Below are 24,818 nucleotides of genomic sequence, written 5' to 3'. Positions count from 1 at the left end.
TTGAGGGAGGCCTTGGAGGCTAAAGTTTTCCTGCAGACAAGAGGCAGGTGGAGAACATGGTGGTGGGGAGGACGGAGAGGGTTCTGTCCCCGGAAGCCCCCGTAGGGTCCTGCTTGTTTGCACTGTGACCTACTCTGTCCTTCAGAATTCTTTTTACTGTTGCAAACTTCCAAACATCTGCACAACATTCTTAGTTTTCTTAGATTTTCCAATTTTTAAAATGTTATTCTCTTTGTTTAATTGCCCTTGTACTTATTTTATTTCTCCTTTTATTAGCACTTTTAATATTGTCACTGTATTTACACTTACTGGACATGGCATGGCTAGTAATATTCTTAAAATATCTCAAAATTAATGAAGAAATGACATGCTAACTGAAGACCGTTTACTACATGATAAAGCAACTAAATGTGAGCCCATTTGGCTGTCATCACCATTTGCTGATGGCACCAGAATAATTCTGCATCTGAACTTTGTGTATCTCTGTAAAAATTTTATGTAGTCTTTTTCACATTAATTATGTGAATCATAATAGAGCTGTGGTTGGAATATTTAGTGGGATTAGATAACAAGGTGGTGGGATTTAATAAGTTCACAGGCATGTCTCTGAAAGAAACCTGTGTAGCCCTGGTGCCCTCAGGGTAAGTTAAAAGCCCCAACTCTCTGCTTCCATACCATTTGGTGAATTGTACTTACTACACCGTAATTTCTTGTTTTACTTGCCTGTCTTCCCTGCTAATAGCTTTTTGCTCTTTATCTTTATCTGATGCAAATCAACTATTTGACAAACATCGGTGCTCTTTTAGTCTTTACTCCAGTTATGCACGATGAGCCGTACTGAATCAGGTTTAGTATTCTTTCTATGTTGTCACTAAGGAATATTTCCCCCTCAAGTATAGGGTATTTTCCCCCTCAGGAAGTTGGAATTTAGGAATAATTTAGTGGAATAAGCTTCATTATTTTAATTTAAATAATTTTGAGATGGAGCAAGTCATGTCTGTAATAAATTTGCATAGCACGTTAAGTTTATACCTGTCTAGCTTCACTTGTCTACTGGATTTGTATTTTGAAAAACTATACTTTGTGTGTGTGTGTTTTACAGATCAGACAAATTGCGCTGAGATATTTGAGTGCTTTTAAATATAATTCTATTAGAAACCTATCCCATGACACAAGCAGAAAGTCAGTTTACATTTGTAACTGTGTGTAGAATGCTATCGAAAGCCAACATGCTTCCCTAGGTTTGGCAAACATTTCTAGAGTGTGTGTGCTGAATGCAAATACATTATGTCTTTATGATGCAAAAATATTTTATTTTTATGAGTAATTCAGTGGTAGGAGTCAGGGTAGGTTGTTTGGAAGCAAGCGGATCAAAATCCTAGTTGATGTGAACAACTGCTCAGCTGTTCTAATGCTGTGTGGGTATAACTGTAGTCAAACAGAAGCAACAGTTATCATTAAAGAGCAGAATTAATGATTTTCTTTTTGTATAATGTGTGCTTTTTCTCCTCATAGGTTGATATTTCATCTACATTACTTTAGTACCTAAGTGCTGTGAGGGTCTAGAGAAATCATTTCATGTATGCCACTGACAAGGTTTTACTAACATACTTCCCGAGCCTTCATTATGATTGAGTATAGAGAATCACACAATCGGATTTCAGCCATTTGCAGTTACTTCAAATTGAAGAGGAACATTTAGTCCATGAGTGTGTGTGGGTGGAAAAATACCCTAGAATAGAGACTTAACACCGTTCTCTGTCCTTCATAGCTACGTATGTGGTTCAAGAGAGAATATTCTTTAAACACAGGGAATATCTGGGTCAGAGGGAAAGATCTGGGTTTAAATGGAATGTTGACCCTCTCTCCACAGACGTGTTTTCAACGTGGTGGGGAAATTCATGAACCAGTGTATATAGCGCGACAAATAATATTTTAAAATATTTTTTTTAAGTGGAGGACAGTATTCCAAGCTGTGATGAGAGCTGTTTCTGTGAAAATTGAATCTTAGTGTTTTTGAGTGGATTTGCCTTCAGAGCTGATTAAGGAAAAAGATGAGAGTTGATGTGGAATTTATGAATTAATAAGAACCTGTGAGTTAATGTGAGCTATAGTGTGTATATAAAGTGTCCAGGTAGCTTACAAAATAAAACCTGTATTCAGTTATATTTTTTTCAGTGGCTGGTTTGCTGCAGCAGTAAAGAAACAAGAATAGGCCCAAGGCTGTGGAATACAAATTTCCTACAGCCTTGGATTTCTATTTTGACTAATTTCTAACAACAGACATATCAGTTATTTTAAATACTCTATATGGATTAAGAGCAACCAGTTCGATGCAAATGATTAACTGACATACTAAGAATATTAGAATGTTTGGTTATTTCATCATCCAAAATAAAATCTAAAAGATTATATAGTGTAACTTAAAATACTATTTTAGAAATCTCTAAATTCTCAAGCTAATTCTATGTATTTAATTATGCATGGCTTTTAATAGTTTGCTTTAAAATGAACATATAAAAACATTTTTGAAGTTTAGTTCATATTTGTGCCAAAAAATAAGGTCTTTTCTTCTTGATGGTAAACAAAAATATTAGATTCTGTGCACACAACTTGGTATCATTTTACGAAACCCTTAGTCTTTATAGCCCTTGGAATTTTCAAATTGTAATTTACATGCAGAACCAATGTTGGGCATTTAAGGGGTGATTATCAAATATAAGGATTATCTAAATGGCATGCTTAAATTTCTGCTGCGTCTGTTTATTGTTTACTTTGTTGCTAATCGGTGTCTTCTCAGAAGAGCAAGAGAAAGAAGTCAAAGTTACTGCATTTACAATACAAAATAGTTAATTTTATGACTGATGTTTGGAGAAAGAATTTAAACAAGGCAGTTAAAATGAGGTTTAACATGATGTGTGGTTTTCAGATAGCACATATTCCTCATTTTCCCAGATAGTCAAGAACTTGTTTCTACTTTGGGCTTAGTCTTCTAGCAGCCTTCAGTAGAATTGGGCATTGCAAGAACTTAGAACATTTTTAATACTTCAGTGTATATATTGAGGTTAGCTCTGGGTAAACATTTTATTTAATTTTTATTATAAGTATGTTTTGGTGAATATTTTTATACATAAATTCATGCCTACTTTTCTAATTATTACCATAATCAACTTGGTGACTCAAGGCTATGGATATATTTAAGGTTCTTAATACATAGTGTTATTTTCAAAGAAGTTTTACCAGTTTACCTTCCCAATATAAAAAATATGGGGGGAGGGTATACCTCAAGTGGTAGAGCACATGCTTAGCATGCACAAGGCCCTGGGTTCAATACCCAGTACCTCCTCTGAGAATAAATAAATAAATAAACCTAATTACCGTCCTCCCCCCAAAAAATGCTCCTGTATGATTCATACAGTTAACTGATGACCCAGCACTTGTACTCTTGAATATTATCTCAGAGAAACAAGGATTTATCCTCATATAAAAATCTATGCAGGAATTGTCATAAGAACTTTATTCATACTAGCCAAAACCTGGAAAGAAGCTAGGTGTCCCTTAATGGGCAAAAGGTTAAACCACCTGTGGTTTGTACATATCTTGGAATATTACTCAGCAATGAAAAGGATGGCACTATTGATAGATGTAAAGCTTGGATGAATCTCCAGAGAATTATGCTGAGTGAAAAAAAAGACAACCCCAAAAGATAAAAGGCTGCATAATTCCATTTATGTAAGTTTTTGAAAGGAGAAAAAAATTAAGACTAGGTTAGTAGTTGCCTTGGGTTAAGGATAAGGGAGGGGCAAGCAGGGGACTGAGTGTGGTTGTAAAGGGACAACACAAGGAATCCTTGTGAGGATGGAACAATTCTGCATCTTGGCTGGTGGTGGATGCACAAATCTACACATGTGATAAAATTGCATAGAAGTAAATACACACATAATTGAGCGCAAGTTGGGGGAAATCAGAACAAGATCAATGGTGGACTATATCAATGTCAGTATTCAATTTGTGATACTGTACTCCAGTTTTGCTAGATGTTATCATTGGGGAAACTGGGTAAAAGGCATATGAGATCTCTCTTGTTTTTTACAGCTGAATATTAACCTACAATCATCTCAAAATAAAGTTTTATTGAAAACAATACTGCATGAAGTTTACCATGTAGCTTTAGTACTTCCTATCTAATAAAGGTTGTGCTATTTGATGACTGTAAGCTTTTCTGCCATGTAATTAGGAACCTGTCCCCCATCCCTTTCTGACTCTTTCTCTACTATTCCTAGCTAATAGTTACACATTCAAAATAGAGCTGAGATCTTTCCTTGTTTCCCTGCCCCAATTTTCTTCTTTTATCTGGTAGTGATTTTTGCAATGTAATAAATACAGCAATTACAAAAAAAATATTTCTTTATCCTCTAGCCCTTTAGTTTGGACATATGATCACATATTTTTTCACTGATGTACTTTTAGGGTAGCTGTGACCTAAGCCTGATTTTTAAATTTTTGTTTTTGTTTTCTTTAGATGTAGAGTAATTGCCAAAGGACTTCTGGTACAGCACTGGTTGGGGTTGTCTTAGTGCATAATGAACTAATTTATAGGCTGGGGGTAAATAAATAATGCTATTAAAAGTGTTCTCTTAGTTTATCAAAAAAAAAAAAAGAGAAACTGATTGTATTCACTTTTTTATTTTTAAAGTTGCTCTAAGTGTGAGGATTGAGTTAATGAGATTCCTTGTATCCTCTTTTTCTAACACTTCATCATCATCACTCTGTGCTAGGACCTGCTTTTCATTCTTGTTTCACTTGGTTCTTTATCACTGGCTCACACTCCCCTACTCCACATTCCATGGTTGGTTTTCTGTTTTCTGTATGGATGTATCTTTGTCAAATGTATAGCATTTTGTGTGTTTGTCACAGTTACATGAACATGATTGTGCTATTTATATCTTATATCTGTTTAAATAAGTTATTTGTGGATCTCTGTTATTCCATGTAAGTTTGAGTGTGAGTTTGTTGCATTCTTTAAATTATTTAACTTGAATTTGGGTTAGAATTACACTGAACTTTTAGATTAATTTGAGAAAAAATTGAGCTCTTTACTATATTGAGTGCATGCCTTGTAAAGAAAGGTCTAAATGATACAGAATATACTTAATAACGTATTCTTCCTCTCCTGAGATTTTTAACAAGGGAGCCTAGGGTCATTTGCTTAATATCTTAATGTCTCTTTGATGATGCTTTTAGTATGCATGCTTGAATTATTTTTATTGCATTTCGGGTGCAGACTATAGTAAATGAACTAAGGTGGTTGTTATAATACTAACACATCGGTTTATGTTATAATGCTTGTAAATGTCCTGTCATTATTGTGTGGTGTAATTTTCAATTATAGCAGTCTGTGAGAAGGATTTAAAACCCAGTTTTTACCTTCTTGAAATTGTGTGGGTAGACTGTTTGCATAGAGATGACCATTGCTATGTCTCAGCTGTAGCTAGAGCAGTCCCAGGCAAATGGGTCTTGGCTGATTGGAACTTTATTTTGCCAGTGATGTGTCCTTGACCTCAGTTCTCTAAGTGCTATGGACTGAATTATGTCCCATCCCCCAAATTCATATATTGAAGACCTAACCCCTCATGTATTAGAGGCAGGGTCTTTAGGGAGGTGAATAAAGTTACCTGAAGTAGTAAGAATAGAGTTTAGAGTTATGGAATTAGTGCAGCCAGTACAAGAACCAGACGCCAGACACCACGGCTCTCTCTCCACCATGTGAGCACACAGCAAGTGTGCAGCTGTCCATAAGACATAAAAGAGAGCCTTCACCAATATCTGACTGTGGTGGCGCCCTGATCTTGAACTTCAGATCATGGCCTCCAGGACGATAAGAAAATAAATTTCTGTTGTTAAGCCACTCAGTCTGTGGCATTTTGTTACAGCTGCTTGAGCTGACTAAGGCACTGCGTCCGACATCAGAGTGATTGCCGTATTAATTAATGCTCTGGCAGCTAGAGTTATGAGTCAGCTTACCATTAGAAATCATTTTGTAACAGTCTGTTTTTCTTATAGAGTGTTTAGCCATTGAAGAAAGTGAATGGGCCATTGGTTGTATCTTTCCATGTTTTCTGACTCCTAATGAACTACTTTTTGAAGTAACGGCAACTCTTTTTCTAGGCATCTCAATGTCTTATATCATGGTTAGTCTGTATGCATCATTTCCTGTCTTTTCTGACATTCAGGGTATGAAATTATTTCACTGTCTATTTCAGTTAGGCCGCCTGAGACACTTAGTAAACTAGGCTTCTGAAATCCAAAATAGTATTGCTCACACATCTTAACATGTTTTATTTTTTCAGAGTAGGGGCCATTTCAGGAGCCAGTCACCTAGAAAATTAGACAATTGTGTTTATTTTCAGTATCAATGGGCATCATACTTTTTTTTGCTCAAGGGGATATGTCATAGCAATCTGATGTTTTCTTGTATCTATATTAGTGACTTCGTTCTCAGATTGAATAGATTAAATCTGTAGTAATTTTGGACTTATATAAATCATGGGCTTGGTGATAAGTATAGAAAAGAAATTTTATCTTTATTCAGTTTTCTTTAACACTTAATTCAGTGCTTGAAACATATTAAGTCAATATATGAGTAGATATTTGTAATACATTATAAAGCAACTAAAAAATCCTTCAAATCAAAATTAATTTATGTAAGATCTTGAAACATTCTGGAATTGATTTTTAAAAGTGTTTCTTAAACAATAATTATGACAAACTTCCTCAAAGGAGTTTAGGAAAACTGAGTTACTGGGATAGAGATGTTTACTAACAAAATAATCAATGATTACACATTTTAAACATTTGTTTAGTCAACATGTTGGAATATTGAGGCAACATTACAGGAATTTAAACACTACCATTGTCATTGGAAGTGAGGGAAGCAGTGAAAACTTTTTGTGAGAAACCCTTTTAGGATGTTACTCATCTTCATTTTGGATGAGATGCAGGTCAAGTCTTGCAGAGTTCCACTCTGCATTGTGAAAAAGCGACTTCTGCTTTGCTCTGAGGATGGTGTAGATCAAGTAGAGAATATTTTGTTTTGCTTTTCTAAATGTAGTCCTGGCTTTGTGTTCACTATCGACCAAGTTTGGTTGCTTAGACAGACTCTTAGGTTAAACTGTGATAGCTGTGAGTACCTTGATGGTTTCCTGTCTAGTGAAGAAGAAAATAATTCTGGTTACTTCAGATTCCATTGATTAACCACAGTTTGTCATGTAAAGAAGAGCTTAGAAGCTGGATTAGAAAAATGCTTGTTTTCCCCTAAGATAACATTCCACATTAGCTATGTCATCTTTATATTATTATCTGTGAATATCCTTACAAAGGCCTGCAAGAGATTACAATTTTACCTGATTGTCACCCTGCTAGAGTTTGATGGTAATTTAGAAGAGATGTAATATGCTTCACAGAAAGCCCTTTGTCATTTTCTGGCATATCCCCTGCCCTTTGCAATTTTATTGCCTCTTTTGCTATTTAGATGACAATAGATACTCAGAAGTTTTATTAAAAAAATTCTAATCTCACTTATTGCTGCTGGGAATGCAAAATGGTACAGTCTTTGGAAGACACTTTGGTGATTTCTTACAAAAAGTAAACATAATCTTACACACCATTGATCGAACAATCACACTACTTGATATTTATCCAAAGGAGCTGAAAACAGGTTCACACAAAAGGCTGCACATAAATTTTTAAACCAACATCATTCATAATTGGTAAAGTGTAGAAGCAACCAATATATCTGTCAACAGGTGAATGGATAAATAAGCTGAAGTGCATCCAGACAATGAACTATTATTCAGCACTGAAAAGAGATGAGTTATCAAGTCATGACAAGATATGGTGAAACCTTAAAGGCCTATTACTAAGTGAAAGAAGCCTATCTGAAAAGACTGCATACTGAAGGATTCCAACTGTATGATATTCTGGAAAAGTCACAATTATGGAGACACTAACGGAAGAGGGAGTGATGACTAGGTAGAGCACAGAAAATTTTAAGGCAGCAAAACCACTCTGTATAATACTATCATGGTGAATACATGTATTATGCATTTGTCAAAACCTATAGCATATGCAACACCAAAAGTGAATGGTAAGGTAAACTATGGACTTCAGGTCATTTTGACGTGTCAGTGTAGGTTCATCAGTTATAACAAATGTACCTTTGGTGGGAGATGTTAATAATGAGAGATGCTGTGCATATGTGGGGCTGGAGATATGTAGAAAATCTCTGTATCTTCCATCCCATGCTTTTGGATAGGAAGAATCAATATTATTAAAATGACCATACTGCCCAAGGCAATCTAGAGATTTAATGCAATCCCTATCAAATTATCCAGGACATTTTTCACAGAACTAGAACAAATAATCGTAAAATTTATATGGAATCACAAAAGACCCAGAATTGCCAAAGCAATACTGAAGAAAAAGAATGAAGCTGGAGGAATAACCTTCCCAGACTTCAGACAATACTACAGAGCTACAGTAATCAAAACAGCATGGTATTGGCACAAAAACACACATATAGACCAATGGAACAAAACAGAGAGCCCAGAAATAAACCCATAAACTTTTGTTCAATTAATCTTTGACAAAGTAGGCAAGAACATACAATGGAGTCAAGACAGTCTCCTCAGCAAATGATGCTGGGACAACTGGACAGCAGCATGTAAAGCAATGAAGTTAGAACACTCCTTCACACCACACACAAAAATAAACTCAAAATGGCTTAAAGACTTAAACGTAAGACAAGACACTATCAACCTCTTAGAAGAAAACAGGCAAAACATCATCTGACAAAATCTCAGCAATGTTCTCCTAGGGAAATCTACCCAAGCAATAGAAATAAAAGCAAAAGTAAACAAATGGGACCTAATTAAACTTACAAGCTTTTGCATGGGAAAGGAAACCATAAGCAAAAGGAAAAGACAACCTACGGAATGGGAGAAAATATTTGCAAAAGATGAGACTGACAAGGGCTTAATTCCAGAACATATAAATGCTGATATAACTTAATAAGGAAAAAACCAAACATCCCAATCCAAAAATGGTCAGAAGACCTAAACAAGCAATTCTCCAATGAAGACATACAAATGGCCAATAGGCACATGAAAAAATGCTCATGTTTCTAATTATCAGAGAAATGCAAATCAAAACTGTAATGCGGTGTCACCTCACACCAGTCAGAATGGCCATCATTCAAAATCCACAAACGATAAATGCTGGAGAGGGTGTGGCAAAAGTGGCACCCTCCTGCACTTTTGGGAATGTAGTTAAGGAGAACAGTATGGAGATTCCTCAAAAGACTAAAAATAGAGTCACCATATGACCCAGCAATCCCACTCCTGGACATATATCCAGAGAAAACCTTAATACAAAAAGACACCTGCACCCCAATGTTCATAGCAGCATTGTTTACAACAGCCAAGACACAGAAACAACCTGAATGTCCATCAACAGATGACTGGATAAAGAAGCTGTAGTATATTTATACAACGGAATTCTATTCAGCCATAGAACAGAATAAAATAACGCCATTTGCAGCAACATGGATGGACCTGGAGAATGTCATTCTAAGTGAAGTAACTCAGAAAGAGAAAGAAAAACACCATATGCTGTCACTCATATGTGGAATCTAAAAAAACAAAAAAGACAAATGAACAGAAACAGACTCACAAACATAGAAAACAATCATGGTTACCAAGGAGGGAAGGAGGTGGAAAGGGATAAATTTGGAGCTCGAGATTTACAGATAAAAACTAATATATATAAAACAGATAAAGAACAAGTTTATACTGTATACTGTATTCAATATCTTGTAGTAACTTATGGTGAAAAAGAATATGAAAACAAATATATGTATGTTCCTATATGACTGAAGCATTGTGCTGTGCACCAGAAATTGGCACAATATTGTAAACTGACTATACTTCAATAAAAATATATTTTTCAAAATTCAGGGTTTTAATATTTTATAATTTTTTTATTCTAATATGTGGTCAGGGAATCCTCAACTGTTAAGTAGTTGTTGTTCCAATAGATAATTTTTAAATCAGCTCTTTGCAATTTAGACAACAGTTGCTTAGTCAGATGATGTGGTAAATTATTAAATCCCTAGATTATTTTATAAAAGCCTGTCAGCTACATAAGGTAGCCTGGGATTGTACCCATCTAAAATTTTGACCTCAAGAAATGTGTGTGGGAGTAGGGGCAGCATAATAATTTTTCTAGCTTTTTGATGTCAATGAAGCTTGTTTGAGGAATGGTCCCACTTACCAGCACTTCATCTTTACCTACCTTGTAAGTCCTTGTGCTGTGGTCTTTAGCCTTTAGGTGGCCAGGCATCCTAGAGGTTTAAAACTCTGATTCTAAGTTCAGATATACCTGATTTTATTTTGTTTTGTCTTGGGGGGGGGAGTAAATAAGGTTTATTTGTCTATTTATTTTAGTGGAGGTACTGGGGATTTAACCCAGGACCTCATGCATGCTAAGCATGCACTCTACCACTGAGCTATATACCCTCTGGGCCAGATAGACCTGAGTTTAAATCTTGGCTCTACCTCTTATTAATATGTCCTCAGACAAGTTTCTTTATCCTCCTAGCCTCAATTTTCTCATGTATAAAATAAAGGTAATAATGACACCTATTTCATAGGATTGCCAAGAAGATTAAAAGGAGTAACTCACTTGGAATTGGGCTTAGAACATGCTGTGTGATAATTGTTACCATTACTGTACCTTAAGTCCTTGACTGTTGTATTCTGCCAAATCTTTTCAACTTTACACATTGCTTCTCATTTAAAACCACCGTAATCTACTTTTTGTTTCCTGCTAAATAAAATTATACATTTCTTTAATATAAATGATAGAATTCAGGTAGATCTTAGAAGGAAAGCCATTTAATTTTATAATTTTTTATCTGAGATGTGAGTCAGTGGTAGCCATACCTTTCAAGAATTATTTGTGTTTTATGATGAGATATCTAAAATACTGTATGATATCAGTTATATATGGAATCTAAAAAAAAGACAAATGGACTTATTTACAAAATAGAAAGAGACCCACAGATATAGAAGACAAGCTTATTGTTACCAAGTAGGCAAAGGGGGTGGGAAGGCATACATTGGGAGTTCAAGATTTGCAGATACTAACTACTGAATATAAAATAGATAAACAACAAGTTTATACTGTACAGCACAGGGAACTATATTCAATATCTTGTAGTAACCTATAAGGAAAAATAATATGAAAACAAATATGTGTATGTTTGTGTGGCAGAACTATTATGCTGTACACCCGATATTGACATACAAATTGTAAACTGACTATACTTCAATAAAAAAAGAAGATATTTCTAATTTTCTTCGACCTAATCTCTAATTGTTGAAGATGTAGACAATGAAATACATTGAGCTAAATGTTATAGACAATAAAAGGAAAAGGCACTTTTGTGGCACAGGTCCATTCAGGTTGATTGGCATCGCTCATCTTGACTTCAACAACCAGAAGTTTCACCCTTCTGTCATGTTTTTTTTTTTTTTCTTTCTTTCTCTTCTTAAAGCATGCATTCTCCAAAAACTGTGAACTCTTCGGATGAGACAATGAAACCTACAGTAGAGGAAGGCATAGGGAAAGGATGAGGTTGGTTGGAGTTAGGAGAGTAGGATATGAGTAGTGGTGGCTGATTTTATGTAGTTATTTCTAAATAGGGGGCTAACTTTATTCTCAAGGTTAGAGAAATAAATACATTAATTCACTTACTACTAGGTTTAGACATATAGATAGACACAGATAGGTTGCTCATTGAGGTACTTCTCTAAGTAGAAAATAGTCTATTTTAGGAGAAACACACCAGTTATTTGGAGATTGACTTTGTTTTCCTAACACTGTTTCTTAACAGTGAAAAAGCACCATGAGATTTAGTTTTCCCAGTTCAATTTATGTGAAAAGAACGTCCAAGTGATGGTTGATTTTCTCATAAAGACAATTCAGTTGGCAAGTAGGGAAACTGGCAGAGCTCTAACTTCTACTGTTGGCACTATATGGTTTAGAAGAAAGAATGGAAGAAAAAGGAACTGGGTAACACATTGTCACGGGTACTCATTTCAGTACAGTGTACACTGCAGATGCTGGGATACCTGCTCTAGGGACATAGATTAGAGTGCCAGGCTTGCTTCTCAGATACTTAATGGAAATTCCGACTGTCTGCAGATGGAATTTTCCATGGTAGACGCAAGATATTCTAAACATAGTAAGGTGAGTGGAATGGCACTTCTGGTTACAGAAAGCTTTTATGCCCATCTTTTCACTTAAGCTTCAAAAGTAATCCTTGAAAATAGACAGAATAGACAGTTTTACTTCTAAATTACAGACTTGGAAAATGAGAATTTCAAAAGTCTTATATCTTCTTAGTAGCAGAATCAAGAAAAAACAGAGGTCTTTTCTGTGGTTCTTTCTGTTGCCATATTAGTTTTATAAAAATACCATGAAACAAAGCAATGCCCAGATTTCACTGAACGAGTCTGTCAAAATATTTAGTGAAGAATTAATATCAACTCTTACAAGCTATTCTGAAAAATGGAAGAGGAGGGATAACTTATGACATGTTCTATGGAGGCTGGTATTATTACCTTGATACCAAAACCAGATAAAGACAACACAGGAAAATAAAACCATAGACCAATATTCCTTATGAATATAGATGCACAATCCTTAACAAAATACTGGTACGTGAATGCAGCAGCATATAAAAATTATTATCCACCATGACCAGACAAAATTCATCCCAGGAGTACTAGGTTTGTTTAACATTTGAAAATCAGTGTAATAATCCAATTAATGAAGTTAAAGACAAAAACTTTATAATCATCTTTATAAATGCAGAAAAAACATTCGACAAGCAAATATTCATTCATAATAAACATGTTCTGTGAACTAGCAACTGAAAGGCAGCTTCCTCAGTCTGCTAAAAGGAATCTTGCAAAAACCAGCAGCTAACATTATAACTAATGCTGAGAGTGCCGTGCTTCCTCTTAATTTCAGGAACAAGACAAACATACCTGCTCTTGCTTTTGTTCAACATTCTACTGGAAGTTGTACCAGGGAAATTATCAAAGGAAAAGGTGTCAAAAGCCATTTAAATTAGAAAAGAAGTGTAACTGTCTCTTTCCTTAGATTATATGATAATCTATATGGAAGAGTTCTAAGGAATCCACAAAAATTATTTTTCATAAACAACTTTATCAAAGTTGCAAGATCTAAGATCACCATGCAAAAATCAATTGCATTTCTACACATCAGTGAACAATCCAAAAATGAAATGAGGGAAATAATTCCACTTAACAATAGCATCAAAATAAAGTACTTAGGAAAAAAAAATGTAACCAATGGAGAGGAGGACTTGTACACAGAAAACTACAAAGCATTGTTGAAAGAAAATAAAGACCTCAATAATGGAAAGACGTCCACCTTTGTGGACTGCAACACAATACTGTTATAAGGCAATACTATCCAGAGTGATCTACAGATCCAAGGCAATCCTTATCAATATTTTAGCTGCTTTTTTTTGGAGACATAGACAAGTTGATCTTAAAATTCATATGAATATGCCAAGGACCCAAAGAGCCAAAACACTCTTGAAATGTGAAGGACTCACACTTCCTGATTCAAAATACTTATTACAAAGCTACAATAATTAGGACAGTATGGTTCTGGCTTAAGGATAGACCTACAGACCAATGAAACAAAACTGAGAGTCCAGAAATATTGCTTACATTTATCGTCAATTGATTTTTCACAAAGATGCCAGTTCAATAGGGAAAGAATAGTTTTTTTTTTTTTTTCAACACATAGTCCATATAGTGTTGGAACAGCTGCAAAAGATTGAGTTTGAGTTTGGACCCCCACCTCACACCATATAAACAAAGTATCTCAAAATGGATCTTGGACCTAAATGTAAGAGCTCAAATAATAAAACCCTTGTACAAAACATGGTATTTGATTCATTCATATGAAATGTCCAGAAGAGGCAAGTCTTTGGACACAGGAAGCTGGTTACTAGTTGCTGAGGGCTGACGAGGAAGAGGAGTGAGGGATAAGGATTGACTGCTAAGGAATACAGAGGATGTGGGGAGGATGATGAAATGTTCTGAAATTCATTTGTGGTGACGATTATACAACCTGTGAAATCCATTGTAAAATTGAATGAATTGTACATTTTAAATGGGTGAATTTTATGATATATAAATATCTCAAAGAAACTGTTAGAAATAAAGACCACGGAGATGCTTGAAGGGTAAGTAGAAAGACCTCTTCCCACAGGCACACGAAAATTACAACTGTTTACAAAGCAGCCATCTGTGAGAATGACCTGAAGGCTAGCAGAAAAGATTTTCCCCAACTAAGATATAAAGAAGGAATCACAACAAGATGGATAGGAGGGGCGGAGATGCAGTACAGTCAAAACCCACCCCTGCCCCTGGGACTGTCGGGCTGTGCAGCCAGCTGTGCCAGGACCTGTCTCTGCCCACCAGGGGCCAGAAGCCTCCGTATAAGGCAAGGCCTGGCAGCCAGCTTAGCCAGGGACCAGCCCTGCCTACCAGCATACCCGTGGTAGTCAGACCACCACAGCAGAAGGGCGTTCTCAGGCTACATAGGGGGCACTCCTAGATCGTACAGCTCTGGTGAGCAGCGGGGAGAGTGCTTCTGGGCTCCACAGGACATCTCCTACATGAGGCTGCTTCTCTAAACTCTAAACATGACAGAACCATCCTATGCATGCAAATAAGCAGAGAGAATTAGGCAAAATGATGCCACATAGGGGCATCTAAATAAAGGAACAAGATAAAACCCAGAAGAATAAAGAATTCAAGGTAATGATCATAAAGGGACTCAATGAACTCAGAAGAAAAATGGGTGGAAACAGTGGAAAGTTTAGTTTGTCTGTTTTACTGAGGTATAGTCATTTGCAGTAGCCTCTTACGATTCTTTGCATTTCTTTGGTGTCTGCTGTGCCTTTTCTTTTTCATTTCTGATTTTATTTATTTGGGTCTTCCCCCTGTTTTTCTTGATGAGTCTGGTTAAAAGTTTATCAATTTTGTTTATTTTTTCAAAGAACCAGCTTTTAGTTTCAGTGATTTTTTTCTCTTTTTTTCAGTCTCTATTTTGTTTATTTCTGCTCTGATGTTTATAATTTCTTTCCTCCTACTAACTTTGGGTTTTGTTTGTTCTTCATTCTCTACTTTCTTTAGGTGTAAGGTTAGGTTGTTTATTTGAGATCTTTCTTGTTTCCTGAAGTTAGCTAGTATCGCTATAAAATTCTGTCTTAGAACTGCTTTTGCTGTGTCCTACAAGCTTTGGACTGCCGTGTTTTTGTTTTCATTTGTCTCTAGCCATTTTTTAAATTTCCTCTCTGATTTCTTCAGTGATCCACTTGTTGGTTAATAGCATGTTGTTTAGCCTCCCTGTGTTTGTATTTTTTTGCAGTTTCTTTATTGTAGCTGATTTCTACACTGTTTGTGAACATTTATATCTAAGAAACCATTTTAATTATTTATAGTATACTTGAAAGGCTTCGGCATCCTCTTCCTAGAATGCAGGATACACATGTAATCTAGTTTCAGTGGCATAAAAATTGATATGACATCGTAATTCATGATGATTCGTGTCACATCAGCATAAAACCAACCAGTCCTTTTAAGCAAAGCTTTAGATTCACACTTACAGATGGAGCTGTGTATTGACCTTAGGACTCCTCCTTAATTTACTGATAGCATAGAACTTTAAGTGGGAACTACTTTAATTAGAATATAATGGAGTTGGATAGGAGAGAATCATACTGGATTCTCTTCACTGAGGTCCTAGCATGGAGTAGATGTACGCCTAGACCACATTGTAAGTGTGTGATGGAGATGGCCAAAAGTGATTTTTACCATGACCTGGCTAGTTAGTCAAGCTTAGTAGTGCTAATAATCTTCAAATCCAAGTCCATTAACTGTATAAATATTTATTTTTGCTCGCATCACAGATCTGGGGCAGGTTAGGTGTTCTGTGGGCAGCCCTGTTGCAGAAAAGACTTTGGAACCCAGGCTCCTCCTTCTTCTGATTTCACCATCGTTGACATGGGGCCTCCATAGTTGCAGAGGGAAGAGTAGGAAGAGGACTGGAGAATCACAAGGGCTAGGTTCACATTCCAGTGATCGTAACTCAGTTGCATGACCTTGATCTGATTAGATCTAGTCATTCCCCTTTCCTCTCTTTTGTAATCATACTGGACCTTCTTACTATAATCATACTGGACCCAAATGCACTGCGCTCTTCTTTCTCTCTGGGGTTTTGACCTTTCTTTCACTCATCTTGGAATACTTCCTTTGCCATAGTCCAATAATTTCTGTGCTTTTCACTATCATAGACAACCTCCAAGGCATATTTCTTCAGTTGAAATCTGTTTTCGTGACAAGGAATTCTTACACATTGTTCATGATCAGGGGGATGTTTACAAAGACAGATTCTGTTGATGTGTGTCTGAGACATTTTGCCAATGCAAAGTCAACCTTCATTACGACATTTTAATTACTATACCATTTTGTATGGTTTGTGAAACTTTTTTTTTCTTAACTGACAATATAAATCATGTAAGTAGAAATCCATTTATACACATTTAACTTGGTTCTAGTTTTTCAGTTACTGAAAATAATAAATACAACATGCCTATTTAATACAACTTAATAAAATTGTTATCATTATTATTTCTTCAACATAATTACTTATTATAATTTTATATTTGTAATAATCTCTGGCATCAGTTAAATCATCATTATCTTTGTCATAATGCTTAATAACAATAACAATAATAATTGATAGTAATTATTGAGTGAATGCTTATGTGTGTACTAGGCTAGACTTTTAATATGTATTATCTCATTTAAACTTTATTCTAATGCTGTTCTATTAAAATGGTGTTTATTCAGATATTAGAGATGGCATTGTTAGAACCCTGAGAAGCCGTGTGATCTGCCATATGCATAAACATATGGTTACTTAGCCAGCAAATAGTGAAACTGGGTTTTAAATTCAGATCATTTTTAGTTTCAAAGCTCTTCTTCCTTTTATCTCTCCAACCTATGTGTGGAAAGAACACTGGGTCAGGCAGTTCAAGGCTCCCTAACTTAACTGTAGGATTTCTGGCAAACTCACTCAACTCTCCCTGGTCTTAGCTTCCTCAATTACAGTAACCTTGACTAGGTGCACTTTACAACGTCAGGGAGACAAATGCAGCAGGGTCTGTGGAAACATTTAAAAAATTCCACATTCTGTATAAGTCTAAGGGGTTATTAAGATATTACCGGGCGGGAGGAGGGGGTAGCTCAGTGGTAGAATGCATGCTTAGCATGTGCAAGGTTCAATCCCCGGTACCTCCACTATAAAAAACAAACAAGCAAGCAAACAGAACTAATTGCCTCCCCACCAAAAATTTAAAAAAATAAATAAAACTTTTTAAAAGAGGTATTATTGGGTCACAAATAGAATTCATCAAGAAGACTTTTGACAAACATTTTTTGGATATGCCCCAAATCTCAAATCCCCAAATTGGATACAAAATAAGCAGAATTCCTCTCATGAAATTCAGTAGTGTGCCAATGAAAATACATAAGGGACCCTCGTACATCTTTAATGTTTCCACAAATATGAGAGAAAGTCATTTATAAAGTTGTTAAAACTGTCTATAGCGTTTGTTGAAACAGTTTTGTGATCCGCCTTTGATTAATCTGTTTACAGGTTATTTGCTGGACTTGTTCACGTCCTAGCTCTGAGCCATTACTGAACTTCAGATTTCACTCTTTGTTTTACTCAAAATACGCTTTCTGACAATGAACCATCTACAATGTAGCTGTGTATGTCAAGAAATCTGTCACAAGTCCTTGCCCTTTACCAACCTGCCTTGTGACCCCATACAATTTGTCTTTCATCCCCAGGCCTCCTTGTCTCATTTACACTTACGAGATGAGTAGATTGGACAAGGTGATATTTGAGACAAAAGTTACTGAGTGTAGCCGATTTTCAAAATCGTATGTCGTCCTTATAAAAAAATGAATTTCTGAGCCCAACCACAGAGGGTTCTGAGTCAGGAGATTTGAGGTGGTTCAGAATCCACAGAGGAATTTAGTTACGGCTAGTTTCTGCTAGAATTGCACTCAACACGCTCTGCAGGCCTGTGCATATCTATTTCATTGCCAGTGTTTGAGGTAAACAGTATTACTATTTGTGTTACGATCTACTCTAAGTTTTTGACTGTCTACTCCTTCCTTATCGTCTCTTGGTGCTTGTCTGTCTTTATAATTGTACCCTTACTTGTAAATATGTAGTTGCTCTATATTCTGAACCTGACATTACAATACTTAAAGATTTTTGTGATCTAAATCTTGTGTTCATTGCTTGCTTTCCTCCATTGCTTGAGCTTAACTGTATTGAGAGTCTTGAGAGCCTAAGTTGGGGAAGTTTTATATGCCAGTGACTGAAGACTGTCTAGTCTTCTCTGAGGATGGTCCTTACACATGTCTCAAGTCTCAGAGTCCCCATAGCAGCATTCTCTCCACATGGCTCTCAGGACAAGCTGGCTTCGCTCTGCTCCATCAGGGGTCTAGATCAAGGTTTCATATTTTGTTTATTAGTTTGCTTTGTTTTTATTCGGTTGTTCCTTTTTCTGGTGCGTGTATGTTGCGTGTACTCGAAAACCTCTCCTACATCTTAAGAGATGGCTCAAAAGTATGTTTTTTTTTTTTCAAACCTGGATCTATTTGTTTTGCAGCAAGAGGGTTGCTCAGCCTTCCATAACCTATCTATTCTTTTTAAAAAATATACACAGATATCTATATCTATAATATATAATAATAATATGTAATATATATATATAGACATTTATATGTATCTCCTCTGTTAGAATATAAGCTCCATCAGGGCAGAGATCACAACCCTCTTAAGCTCAGCTCTACCGTTAGTACTGAGTAAAGTTCCTACACATATTTTCTTAAACCTTCTGTGTAACATTGTTAAAAAGAAAAAAAAATCTGTGTGACCCAAATATTAACTCATTTCTTATCCACAAACGAATGAAAGCTAATACTTAGACCAAATAATGGATTGATTGAATTTTGGAGCCACAAACTTTACTTCAGAGCTATGCTGTCCGGTACATTATCTGGTGGGCAAATGTGGCTATATACATTTTAATTTAAATTAATGGAAATCAAATAAAATTTAAAATTTAGTTCTTCAGTTACACTAACCATATTTTCCATTATTATAGAAAGATCTATGGGAAAAATCCCCTATATAAAAATTTCAACCCACTATATGAGGACTAGATTGCTCATCTCTCCATATTTCTGTAGCCATGGTACGTGCCTGAGAATATGCAACTACTGTATTATTCCATTAGAAGGTTCTCGTATACTCTAGTGTCCTTAATTCTGCTTATCCAGCAGCCAGGATGCTTAGTATATAACCAGGTTTTGCCAACCTAGGTCTAAGCACAAACTCTGGTTATTTCTTTTAAATATTTAACACAATTCAGTCAAAATGCAAAACACTATTTTTATTACTAAGTAATATATCAAATACCCACTCTCAGTCTCCTACCCTCCCCCTGATTAGGTATGGGAGAATGTAAATCCACACACAGCACTTACATAATATATAATTGGATATTTGGAAATTTGTTGGATTTTAAGACCTTTTCAGAATTTTCTCGTTAAATTGGCTGAGCTAGAAATGTTAATATTTTTGACACATCCAAATGGCTTTCTATTACTGTGAGGAGGCTGCACTCATCCTTATGTAACAATGTGTTAATGCTTTGTGTAGAATTATTTTTGTAATATTTCCTTGAAGAAAGTGTAGAATTTCCTGATTTTACAGAATATTTAGTGGTAGGAAGTGTAATTTTATAAACTGGATATATTAAAATATAACAAAATGCCCCATGGTATGTGTGAGTGACAGTGTGGTGACAAAGCATCCCAAAGGCTATTCCTTTAATGTGTGTGATTTACCGATTGTGAGATTGTGATAAAAAATGAGGTCATTTGCACCCTTTGGGAAAAAAGATAGTGTATGTAGGTGAGGTATTAAAAACTGCATATCAATTTCATATTCCTCACATAGTGTTAAATACAAAATGAATGAGGTATCTAAGTAAAACATAAACATTTCACAATTAGAAAATTTGCACAATGACAGAAAATTTGCTGATATATTTCTTTCAACTATTAAGCATAAACCTGTTTCCTTTAAATATTGTATGAATCCTGCTGTGACTTAACAAGAAAAGTGGCATCTAATCTTGGAATATTAAATCAACTTTGTCATGCGCTTTACTGTCTTATCTATCAAAACAGGATTCAAATCTATCTTTAGAATGAATTTCTGAGATTTAAAGAATAGCAATGAAACTAGATTAATGACATATGGGAAAATAAAGCAAATACAGAAATTAAAGTGTCTGAAAGGTTATGTTTTGTTTTGATGTCATCAATAAACAATATGAATTTTATTGTATCTCATCTCAACAAAGACTTCATTTCAAACTACAGAGTAAATAATAGCATAATTAGCCTGAGGTGTTAATATCCCTCTAGATACGTATGCACTTTGCTATTGAATTTACTGTTCAACTTAGTAGGTATTCTGCCTGAATTCCTGCTTACTGAAAGTGCTTAGCATAGTACTGACAGGTCATAGATAATAAATATTTGTGAAATAGATGAGTAAATAAATAAATGCTTTTAATTTCTTTTAAATTATATTTAGTATACTTAAGAATTTAAAATTGTTTTCTTTAAATAAGAATATTTAATGAAGAATTCATGTTAGAAAATGAAAACATTTTAAAAAGTTTTTTTAACTTGTAGCTACTATAAAAGCATATAGTAGGTTAAAATTTTAAAAAGTCAGTAGCCCTCTGGGAGAAATCGTTGCTAAACACTTTATTTATTTGATAATAATATCCTAAGAATCAAAATACAATGATTTAATGATAAAAATAAATAAGCAAGCAAGGAAAACAAAACTCATTTTCTTTATTACTGAGCAGTTTTTCACTCAGCATAATTCTTTACAAATTCATCTAATATTTTGCCTGTATCAATAGAATATTTCTTTATTTTGCTGAATAGTAACTCGTATTTGGTTTAACCATTCACCCGTTGAAATACACTGGGATTGTTTCTAGTTTTGACTATTGTACATATGTCTTACGGTTCTTTATTTCTAGTTTTATTCCATGTAGTCAGAGAACATAGCCATATAATTTCAATTTTAAAAATGTGTTGTGGAGATTTTTTGTGTGTGTGTGTGACCCAGGATATGGTCTATCTTAATGTATGTTCTGTGGGGGTCTTTGAAAAATGTGTATTCTGTTGTTAGGTGGACCATCCTGTATCTGTCAACTGGCTCCTATTTGTTGATTTCGTTGTTTTGATCTGTATTAGTTTCCTGTGGCTTCTGTAACAAATTACCGCAAACTTGGTAGTATAAGGCAACAGAAATTTATTCTTTCACAGCCCTGGAAATCAGAATCTGAAATCAAAGTGTGGATAGCTCCTTGCTCTCTCCAGAGAATCTAGGGGGAAATAGATTCCTTAACTCTTCTAGCTTCTGGTGGCTCCTGGCATGCATTGGTATTTCTTGGCTGGTGACTGCATCACTCCAATCTCTGTCTCTATTTTCACATTTCTTCTTGTGTGTGTGTGTGTGTGTGTGTGTGTGTGTGTGTGTGTGTGTAATCTCCATCTGCTTTTCTTATAAGGAGAAACACTTGTGATGAGTATCAAATGGTGTTACAATTTTTGTTTCAATTATCACATATAATATAGTCAACTCATGAGGAGAGGATAATCTATTGTATGCCCCAGTATTTTTGGTCTTTTTGTTCTCTTTTCCTTCCTGATGCCCCTTAGAGTATTATTTCTCTTATTTTCTTTCTGTTTGATGATCTTTCTTTAGCTATTCTGTTAGGACAATCACTATTAATTTTCCTTCATCTGCAGATATCTTTAATTTCCCCTTCATTCTTAAAGAATAGCTTCCCCAGACATAGAATTCATAGCTGACACTTCTTTTCTTTCAATATTTGAAAAAAAATTCTCCTTTCTTCTGATTTCCATAGTTTCAGATGAGAAATCAACTGCCATTAGAATTAGTGTTCCCTGTGAGTAACATCTTCTCTGTCTGGAGCCTTTCAAGATGTTTTCTTTGAATTCAGTTTTCAGAAATTTAATTATGATGTGTCTTAAAGTGAATTTCTTTGGGTTTATCCTACTAGAGATTCACGTAGACTGTTGATTCTGTGTGTTTATGTCTTCAATCAAATTTCAGACATTTTCAGTTATTGTTTCTTCAAATACTTCTAGGACTCCCATGATATGAATCTCAGATTTTTTTTGTAGTTGTCCTATAGGTCCCTAAAACTTTATTTTTTTCAGAATATCTTCTTTGTTCAGATTAAGTAAACTTTCTTTAACTGTCCTCTCTGATTCTATCCCCTGTCATCTCCACTCTATTTTTGAGCTTACTCCCCTTAATATTATGCTTACCAGTTTATGAAATCTGATAGATTTAATGACAGTTGATTTTTTATTATGCCTTAAGCTATTTCATCAAAACTTTAATATATTTTAGGAGACAATAAAACCTTAGAGGGATGTTTCAATTTAATGCAGTTTTTCACAAATCTATTTCTTCTACATAAAGATATGTAGTTCTTATAATAGTTGTGCATATTACTAAATTAATAAATGCAGATCATGGTGAATTTCTTTGTTTATAATTATAAAAAAGCAAACATAATTCAAGAAAAATAATTTGCTATTTTCCAATGAAGTTAAAACTGCATTTATGACAGAGATACAAATGTGCCAGTTAAATTTGGCCAATTATAAGGAAAAAATTCACTGAGGAAAAATATTTTTAGAATGAAGTTATTTGCTGTGTATATTGGGGCTTCTCTTTCATGAGTTTTTTCCTGTACTGCACGAGGTAAGTGATTATCTTTTCTCTCAGGCTCTGCTAATTCAGAGATTTCAAAAAAATCAACTAATGGCCACATTCGAATCAAGAATATAATTATGTTTTGTATTTTTGAGATGGGATACAACATATTCCATTCAACTTCTTTGGAAGTTAAAGAAAAACACTCTTATTTATTACATATAGCTCATAATATATAATATTTATGCCTATATACATATACTGATTTCTTTTCTAAAAAATAAGAGAGAGATGGAAACAAAGGCAGAGAAGAAAAAGGTAGGTCCATTTGTGATGGGAAATGTGGAGGTTAATATACAGGAAAAAGAGAAAAAGAAAAAGGAAGAACCAACGAGGAAAATGAAGGAAAGACAGTGATGAGAAAGACAGGCAAGCAAGAGAGATAAAGACTAAGATAGAATGTTGGAAAAAAAAAAAAAAGGAATATGTGCAAAGAACAAAGGGGAGAAGGCAGAAGTAAGTAAGATGTAGAAGAAAAAGAAAATAATTAAAAAGAAATGCAAGAAGAAAGAGAAAGAGACCAGATGGAGGTCTAAATCTATGAGAATCAGAGGACTGTTTTCACCTTAAAACTTGAGAAAAAATTAACATACTAATTTTTAAACTATGAGGTGGTACATTATGTGTATCTTCCTTATTACACCTTTAATATTCTAACAAGTATATGTTGTTAACAAACCCTTTTCCTCAAAAAGCATACCAGGCACGTATGAAATAACGTGGAAATACTTTTCAGGACAACTCTTTTCTTTGTATCCAAACCGTAGCCTGCAGTCTTTTGAGAGCCCACCTTGAGTGAGGAATTGAAGGGTCTTCTTCATTTTATTCTCTGGGCTAAGTGGATGTGCTTCTCCCTCCCATATTGTGATATCTTGAAAAGGGGAACCTTATTTTTTATGCTGTTTACCCAGAGCATGACTAGTAATTAAAAAACACTCAGTAAACACTTCAATGAATAAATGAGAGTATTGTGCATAAAATGATGAAATACTGAACCCTAGCAGATTCTTTATATAAAAAGAGAACATTTAATTTCATAAAAATTGTATCATCAAGCAAGGATTCAATTTTATTTCCTTAGAAAGAATAGATCTTGGTTAATGGTGTAGGGGAACAAAATAAAACATCTGCAGGCTTAAAAATCCAGATCTCTGTAGTTTTACCCCATATTTGTTCTATGTCTCCAGTGTTATCAACCAGCCTAACTACTTCATGTTATGAAGAACAAAAGAAAGTAAATTTATTGAGCACATCCCATGTAGTAGGGGAAAGTGACAAAAGTAAAACTGATGTGGAGTCTTGGTTGGTCAGCGTGCAGGCTGTTCTCTCCAGGTAATTACAACTAGCATCCCCTCCAGTTGAGCTGAAATTGTTATCCCAACCCAGATAACTGGATTGGGATAACCACATCCTATGTCTTCCTTCCTTTCCTACTTACTGGTGCTCATCCCTTCTGAGCGGTCCTCAGGGCACCAAGCTAATATAGCGTAAGCCAGTGTTCCTGAAGTTCTCCCTTAAACATCAAGTCTCCAAATTCTCCAGTCAAAGAGCACAGCAAGGAAAGATAGGTTTAAATTACTACATCTTCAGATTCTTTATCTTATTAACTCAATTCCTTTAATACTATCCCGATTTGGGGGGCTCTTTTCAGCTTATATTGAATGTGCTCGTTGATTAATAATTATTTTCTGGTAATGTTGGCTTAATGATATCTAATTTAA

General features: G+C 35.0%; 1 protein-coding gene across 1 annotated transcript in view; it reads left to right on the top strand.

The window, feature by feature from the left end:
• GUCY1A2 (guanylate cyclase 1 soluble subunit alpha 2) overlaps nt 1-24,818 on the top strand; it is a 257,916-nt gene that overhangs the window by 107,710 nt on the left and 125,388 nt on the right. The gene's annotated exons all lie outside the window — the stretch shown is intronic.

Source organism: Camelus dromedarius, chromosome 34 (genome assembly GCF_036321535.1).
Source record: "Camelus dromedarius isolate mCamDro1 chromosome 34, mCamDro1.pat, whole genome shotgun sequence".
In the NCBI taxonomy this organism is placed as follows: domain Eukaryota; kingdom Metazoa; phylum Chordata; class Mammalia; order Artiodactyla; family Camelidae; genus Camelus; species Camelus dromedarius.
This window is presented reverse-complemented; position numbering and strand designations above follow the sequence as displayed.